The 6,876-nt window shown below is 51.0% G+C and overlaps 1 long non-coding RNA gene across 3 annotated transcripts; it reads left to right on the forward strand.

Moving 5' to 3' along the window:
• The first annotated feature begins 3,073 nt into the window (after window positions 1-3,073).
• On the forward strand, window positions 3,074-6,320 carry LOC121031910 (uncharacterized). 3 transcript variants are annotated; one of them, XR_005790962.1, is made up of 4 exons: window positions 3,074-3,972; window positions 4,097-4,242; window positions 4,697-5,175; window positions 5,796-6,320. It is a non-coding gene; the product is annotated as an uncharacterized LOC121031910 (long non-coding RNA). The 3 variants fall into 3 exon arrangements; XR_005790961.1 differs by having other exon boundaries at window positions 3,077-3,972; window positions 4,806-5,175; XR_005790963.1 differs by having other exon boundaries at window positions 3,077-3,972; window positions 4,097-4,225; window positions 4,806-5,175.
• The last annotated feature ends 556 nt before the right edge of the window (window positions 6,321-6,876 follow it).

Consider the following 6,876-nt stretch of genomic DNA (forward strand, 5'->3'; position numbering starts at 1 on the left):
TCCCTTAAGCCAGCTTCCCCCACTGTTGCCATCTTACGTGAATATGGAACATTCATCGAAACTAATGAACCAATGTTGATACGTTACCATTAACTGAAGTCCATAGTTTATTTGAATAACTTAGTTTTTACCTAAATGCCCCTTTTCTGTCCCCAGATTCCATCCAGGACACCTCATTACATTCAGTCAACTCTCCTTAGGCTGCTCTTGGCTGTGACAGTTTCTCAGGCTTTCCTTGTTGTGGGTGGCCTTGACAGTTTGAGGAGTACCGGTCAGGTATTTTGTAGATGGCTTCTCACTTGGAAATTGCATGAAAACATTCTCATGATCGGGGTAGGGCTGTGCGTTTTGGGGGTAAGGCCACAGAGGCCAGGTGCCCTCTCATCACATCCTATCAAGGGTGCGTGTGGTCCACATGGCTTGTCCTGGGGGCTTTTAACCTGGAGACCTGGCTGAAAGCATGTGTCGGGCTATCGCACTGCAAGATTCCTCTTTCTTCCCCTTTCCAGACTGTGCCCTTTAGAAGGAAGTCCACGTGCACAGTACACATTTAAGAAGCGGAGAGCTATGCCCCACATCCTTGAAGGTAGGGTATCTACATACGTTATTTGGAGTTCTGTGGGAGGTTTGTCTTTTCTCCATTTATTTTTCTATTCATTTGTTTATATTGGTATGGACTTGTGCATACTTATTTAACGCTTTGGGTTATGTTCCATACTACGTTGTTTATTTTATTGCTCAAATTATTCCAGCTTTGGCCATTAACTCTTTCAGTTGGTTCCTGTGTCCCTTTGACATCTCCACACTTCCTTACTTATAAAATAGCATCATCATCATCATATCCTCATTCTGTCATCCCTTTTCTTTGAAGAAGTATGGGCCTGTTGATAATCGTTGACACTGGATAACGGGTGCATTGGGGTTCAGTATACTATGCTCTTCAATCTTTGGTCACATTACATTCTGTCCAGAATAAAAAGTACTGCACGCTGGTGATCTTGGATGTGAGACTTCGTGCCATCTGCTGTACCTGTGTATGGCTTGAGCTGATAGGACAAAGGTGGTGACAGAAGCCTAGGACTTCAGCTCCCGAGTCAGAGCAGGCTAGATGTCATAGTCTTCTCAAGGGGAGGGCCAGGGGGGACCCTGGGACTGTAGGGGGCTCTGCCCCCGAGGCGTGCGGACTAAGTGCCTGGCAGGAAGGTGGGGAGGGTCCTGCAAGTGGCACCCCCAGAGGGGGATGACAATGGTATGATGGAATGGGTACCCAGGAGAGCTATGCTGTGCTCCCGGGAAGGCTGACGCTTTGCTGGCTCATCCACTCAAGTCCTCCCCTACCTCTTGGGAGCAGTGGTGGCCATGGTCTGGATGCCAAGCTAGCCAGTGAATGTGGTGGAATGTGAAGGGTGATCCTGTCCCCGCAGAGTGGAGGCTCTGGCCCACCTTCCCTTCACCCAAAGCCTCTGCTGGGCTCTTGTGGGGAGGGAGGAAGGGGGGCACACCAGAGCTTGGGAAGCGATGGCCTGGCCCTGTTCCTTGTCCCGCCACATGCCAGCTTTCTCATCGAGGGACCAGCTTCAGAACTCCTTTGGTATCCATGTGCTTGAGTCTGGTTTTTACCTCCTCTGAGCTTTCTGCAGGCAGGGCCTGGGCTTCATTAGCTGCCTGAGTCTCCCAGTGCCTGGCACAGTGCTGGGCTGAGGATATGGGCTGCTCAAACACCTGTGGGTTGAACTCAGGTAGAGGCAACCCCAGAAGTGACCTAAAAGTGTGCAGAAATGAACGTACACTGGGAGGCTGGAGTCCCTTGGCATGCACTCATTTGTGTATTTGTAGTATATCCAGTGACAGACCAGGCACTGTGATAGGGGTGCAGCGGTGAGCCTCATGGCTCTGGCCTCATGGGAGCCCCCAGTTGGAAATGCCTGCCTAAGTGTTCACGGCCCCGGACTCATTTCCTGCAGGGAAAACTAGTCAAGCTGTTTGAACCAGAGTTCCTCTAGCTGAAGTCTCCCGCTGGCTTTGTGGTAGGTATTTGCTGTGGACGTGACATTCCTTCTTTCAGCTGGCTGGCCTTGCCGTGGCCTTTGGCCTAAAGCCATCGGCCACTGTCCTTTAGCCCCAGATCTGCCCCTGCCACCTCCGAGCTGTTGATGGCACCGGGAGATAAGAAACAATGAAGCTCTCAAGCATGTGCGTGGGAGCCACATTGCCAGCTGGACTCCTCTGGCTGGTGAGGAGTGAGGGTGTGGGCGGCAGCTCTGCACGCGCATTTGGTTATTTTTTTTTTTTTAATTTTTTTTTTTCAACGTTTATTTATTTTTGGGACAGAGCGAGACAGAGCATGAATGGGGGAGGGGCAGAGAGAGAGGGAGACACAGAATCAGAAACAGGCTCCAGGCTCTGAGCCATCAGCCCAGAGCCTGACGCGGGGCTCGAACTCACGGACCGCGAGATCGTGACCTGGCTGAAGTCGGACGCTTAACCGACGGCGCCACCCAGGCGGCCCCATTTGGTTATTTCTTGAACCAGACTTTGCACGGCTCATTGGGCCCTTGCAGGAGCCAGCTTATGGAGTATGTACCTTTCTCTACTGGCCTGCTATGGTAGTCGTCAGCTTTCTGGTTTTCTTGGCGGGAGGCTCAAACTCTTAACCATGTTCGGCACTGGGGTGGAAGGTTCTGGCACGGATTTCTCAACGTTGGATCCTTGATTGTTTCCCCCTCCCCCGCCCACAGCCTTTAATTTACTGGGAAAAATTAATAGACACTGTGCTGGACAATTTTGCCCAGAGAAGGCTCTATAGGTATGAAAGGACCCTACTTCTGCCATGGACATCAGAGGAAAACAATCCTAAATGGGGCCTGGCAGTCAGAACAGGCCTGCTGGTGCAGCTGGCATCCAGCACAGGGCACAGGAGGGAGCCTGCCCAGCTGGTTGTGAACTGTCCAGGGCCACCTGTTCGGCTCTTTTCTAGACACGCCCATCCTGCTGGGTGTGTGTGTGTGTGTGTGTGTGCACAAGGTATACACGTGTCAGCCAGCGTGAGCTGGAGCCCCTGGGCCCTGGGGTCTAGTCGTCAGACCACGTGGAGCCAACAGGCTAGGCTGTGCCCGCCTCACCCCTCCAGGCAGCTCTGCTCATGGTGCCCCAGGAGGGAAGGCTGAAAAACAAGGGCTCAACCACTATCGTAACCAGGCCCTGGCAGGAAACATCCAGCAGTCACAAGATGGGCTTTTGCAGTATCTCTGGGCGTGGCATGATGTGGGCCAGCAGGCACTGCAGAAATCCAAATTAAAACCAGAATGGAGAACGGGGAGAAGTAACCGGTATGGTAATGGTAAATGGTTCTGATCCAGCCAGCAAGGATATATTTCATTTCCCAAGTCCAGATTTTTTCCACAGGGAATACATCTGTGGTGTTGCTAGAGTTCCATCAGAACTCACCCCTTGGTATTCAACATGTATTTACTTCCTTTGAGGAATTTAAATTCCTTAAATTTAAGTAAATTTAAATTTACTTTCCTTTAAGGATTTTAATGCGCCGAAAGATAGAATTTATTCACTCCGTATTTCAACAAAACGCAAACAGAAATGGTTGCACAGCCCAGGACCTATGATGGCAGCCAGACCTAAGTACATCGGAGTACTCACCAAGCGCCAGGCACAGTTCAAGGACTTTCACACTTAGGCCTTTACGCCTCACAATGGCACTTTGTGCCACTGCTGTCTTCATGTTGTGCCTCAGGAAACCAGGGCAGTGTCACCCAGAGCCAATCCAGATGGGCAAGTTCAGAGCCTGTGGCCTAACCTAGCCAGTCAGGCGCTAGCCCTGAAGCTCCTCGGGCTTCCCGCCCCACCCTGACTGACCCTGATAAAGCAGTGACGACACTTAGCAGCTGGTGATGGTTTGCTGGGAGAGCCTCCAAAACTCAAGTGGGGGCCTGCCTGATGCCGTCACTCTGGTCCTGGGTACGGTTAAGCCTGCTTATCCAAACTTGTCCAGGAATAGGGTATTTGGCCAATTTGACTTCTACCTCAGGAATTAACTAGAAAATATTTTTGTTGTTGTTGTCTGTCCCCTTCCCAAGGACAGCCCGGCGCTGTACGAGTTAGTCCGTGCCTTAGTAAAACCCCAAACGCTGAAGGACGTCTGTCTTTGCCTGTTCGTGATCCACGCTTCAGGACCCTTCAGAAGGGGCCCAGGTCTCACCATGGGTTTTCGGTACGGCCGACGTAGAGGTTGGCAAACTCCCGCTCCCTACCCAGGTTTCCTCCTCAGGCTAGAGAAACTGTTTTGAACAAAGAAAGGCTCTAGTTTCGTGTTCCCGGAGGCTGTCCAGAACGGAGCCTGGCAAACAGTCCTGAGACACTGCCTTGCTCTGGCTGGCCTGTAGACCTGCCCGGCAACCAGAGAGGCGGCCGCCAGCGTGTGGCATAAAAACGGGTGTGGCCCCGTGCCATCGCCTTTGCTCGGGGCTTCAAAAGTGGGTGGCTAGACAGCCCTCAGCCGGCCCTCAAGAGTGTAGAGCCCCAGTGGGACAAGGGCAACATCATCAAGGCAGTCCTGTCAGGTGGATGGCTCCCCAAACCCCTCTTCCTTCCCCCCGCTTTTCTCCCAAGTGCAGTCTTAAAAAGAGCCTGGCCTCACACCCACTTGGCTAATTCAGCTCAGCTGTGCCTCTTTCCTCAACAGCTTCTTTTCGTTCTCTGTGTTATTTTGCTTTTGGGAGTCAAACCTTGTAAGGACAGGGCACATCTGGGGGTGGGGGGGACACCAAGATACCCACCCTCGCGTACTCCAGGGGAGGCTGACCGCAGGAGATAATGACCACCAGCACCTGAGTGCTCCTGTGGACCCTAGGTCAAGCACATCAGAAGCATTCTTTCATTTAACCCTCACGGCCACTTTGTGAGGGTAGCACTATTATTCTCCTCACTTCATGGATGAGGACACTGAGGCTGAGAGAAGGGACTCCCCGGAGACTACCAGCGACAGACAGAGCCAGGATTTTGAACTCAGGCAGTCTGCCTTCAGAACCCAAGCATAAAGTACTCTCTTATTAGAAACAGAATTCTGCTTTCTTCAGCCAGGGTCAGAGCTCCACTCCGATCATCTACTTAGTCTCGTTCTTCAAACCTCTCCCAGCTAAGATGATAACTCTGCGAGCTGAGGTAATTCTTTGCTAAACTCACAACTACTCTACATATGGAATTAGCATACCAAGAACTTTGAGGGAGTGCCTCGGTGGCTCAGTTGGTTGAGCGTCCGACTTTGGCTCAGGTCACGATCTCACGGTTTGTGAGTTTGAGCCCCACATCGGGTTCTCTGCTGTCAGCACAGAGCCCGCTTCAGATCCTCTGTCCCTCTCTCTGTCTACCCCTCCCCCATTCGCGTTCTCTCTCTCTCTCTCTCTCTCTCAAACATAAAAAAAAAAAAAAAAAAAAAAAAGAATTTTAAAAACTGGGCCATTTAAAAAAAAAACCCTTGCACTCAGGGCAATCGTAAAGGTAGGAAAATATCAAGCTTACCATTGCAAAAGAACAAGGGGTGGCTTTCAACAGGACCGTCGGTGAAGCCACCTGCTGCAGTGACCAGGCAGGTCACCAGGTTCTCTGGCTTTGTGCGGGCCTGCCAGAGCACCATGACTCGCTGTGAAAGCAACCCGTGGTCAAACGTCGGTGTCCTGGGGGGGTACATACACTGGCTTCCTAGACAGACCAGAAGAAACTTGGCTGGGACTTTGGTTCATCCCCTGTAGCGAGCAGCTTGGGTCTCTTACCTTGCTTTCCAGGCAGCTGCTCCCAGCGGCACCGGCTTTCCTCCACCACTTGCCAGTCTGCTCGGCATGTCAGTCAGTTGGATCAAATTTTCCCCGGAACCAGCTATCCGTTGTGGCCCTTTTCTTCCAACTGGTTTACTGAAATTTTGAGAAGCCTAAAACTCAACTTCTTTGAAAGCCAGGCTCTCAGGGACATCACCTATCGTCGTGCTGGCTCGACTGGTCTTCGTCCTGTTCCCCACCTCGTAGGAGCCCAGCTGCACATTCCCTCCATGTCGGGACCACGTTTTCCTTCATCTGCAGCTTGCTTCTAAGGCCCACCCTGACCAAGCTAGCTGTGTCTGAGATTTATAATTAAGGCCGGACATATAAAGAGATATGGTAAAGGGCAATAAAAAAAAGGAAGGCATCCTAACTTAGAGGGCTTACTACCCTCTTCGACCTTATCACTCAACTTCGTTCCCATTTTCTTATTCTTGTCTCTTTCCTATCTTAGAAAGGAGTGCCTTTAATAAATGGGATGTTGTTCTCCCAGTATCCTTGGTTTCCTAATTGCAATCATGGTTTTGGGGGCTTGGTTTGGTCATGTTCCAAACTGCCTGTTGTAGAAACACAGCCTACGTGTCAACTCCCATTAACTAAAAAGAGATACTCTGAGTTTGACATCTGGTTGACAGAAGCCCCAGCATTACCATTCTAAAGACAGGGACAAATCGAAGAACTGATTTAACTTCACTCCCTCCCTTGGTCTAGGAATAGCAGTATTTCTTGTCAGCCAGACAGGAAAACCAAAGCTGAGCTGTGTTCTGGCCATAAACTCTCCTCCTTACGAGGTCAAACGAGTTGGGGCCAGTGTTGGTCCCTAGGCCGAGTAGAGCTAACTCGGTGCTGTTGAAGCCTCCTTTACCACTAGTGCTTGGCAGCTCTGCTGCCTCCTCTTACTGTGGTGGAACTCTCTAGAAACTCAAAGGACCTGGAGAACACCAGTCACTTCCGAACTGGGCATTCATTACCAGGAGAAACCCAAACACACAGCTCTGGGCTACCAATTCCCCAAGGGCCATTTATTTAGCAGGAGCTGTATCTAGAAATG

This window comes from Herpailurus yagouaroundi, unplaced genomic scaffold, assembly GCF_014898765.1.
Source record: "Herpailurus yagouaroundi ecotype Mexico unplaced genomic scaffold, PumYag 141, whole genome shotgun sequence".
Lineage (NCBI taxonomy): Eukaryota > Metazoa > Chordata > Mammalia > Carnivora > Felidae > Herpailurus > Herpailurus yagouaroundi.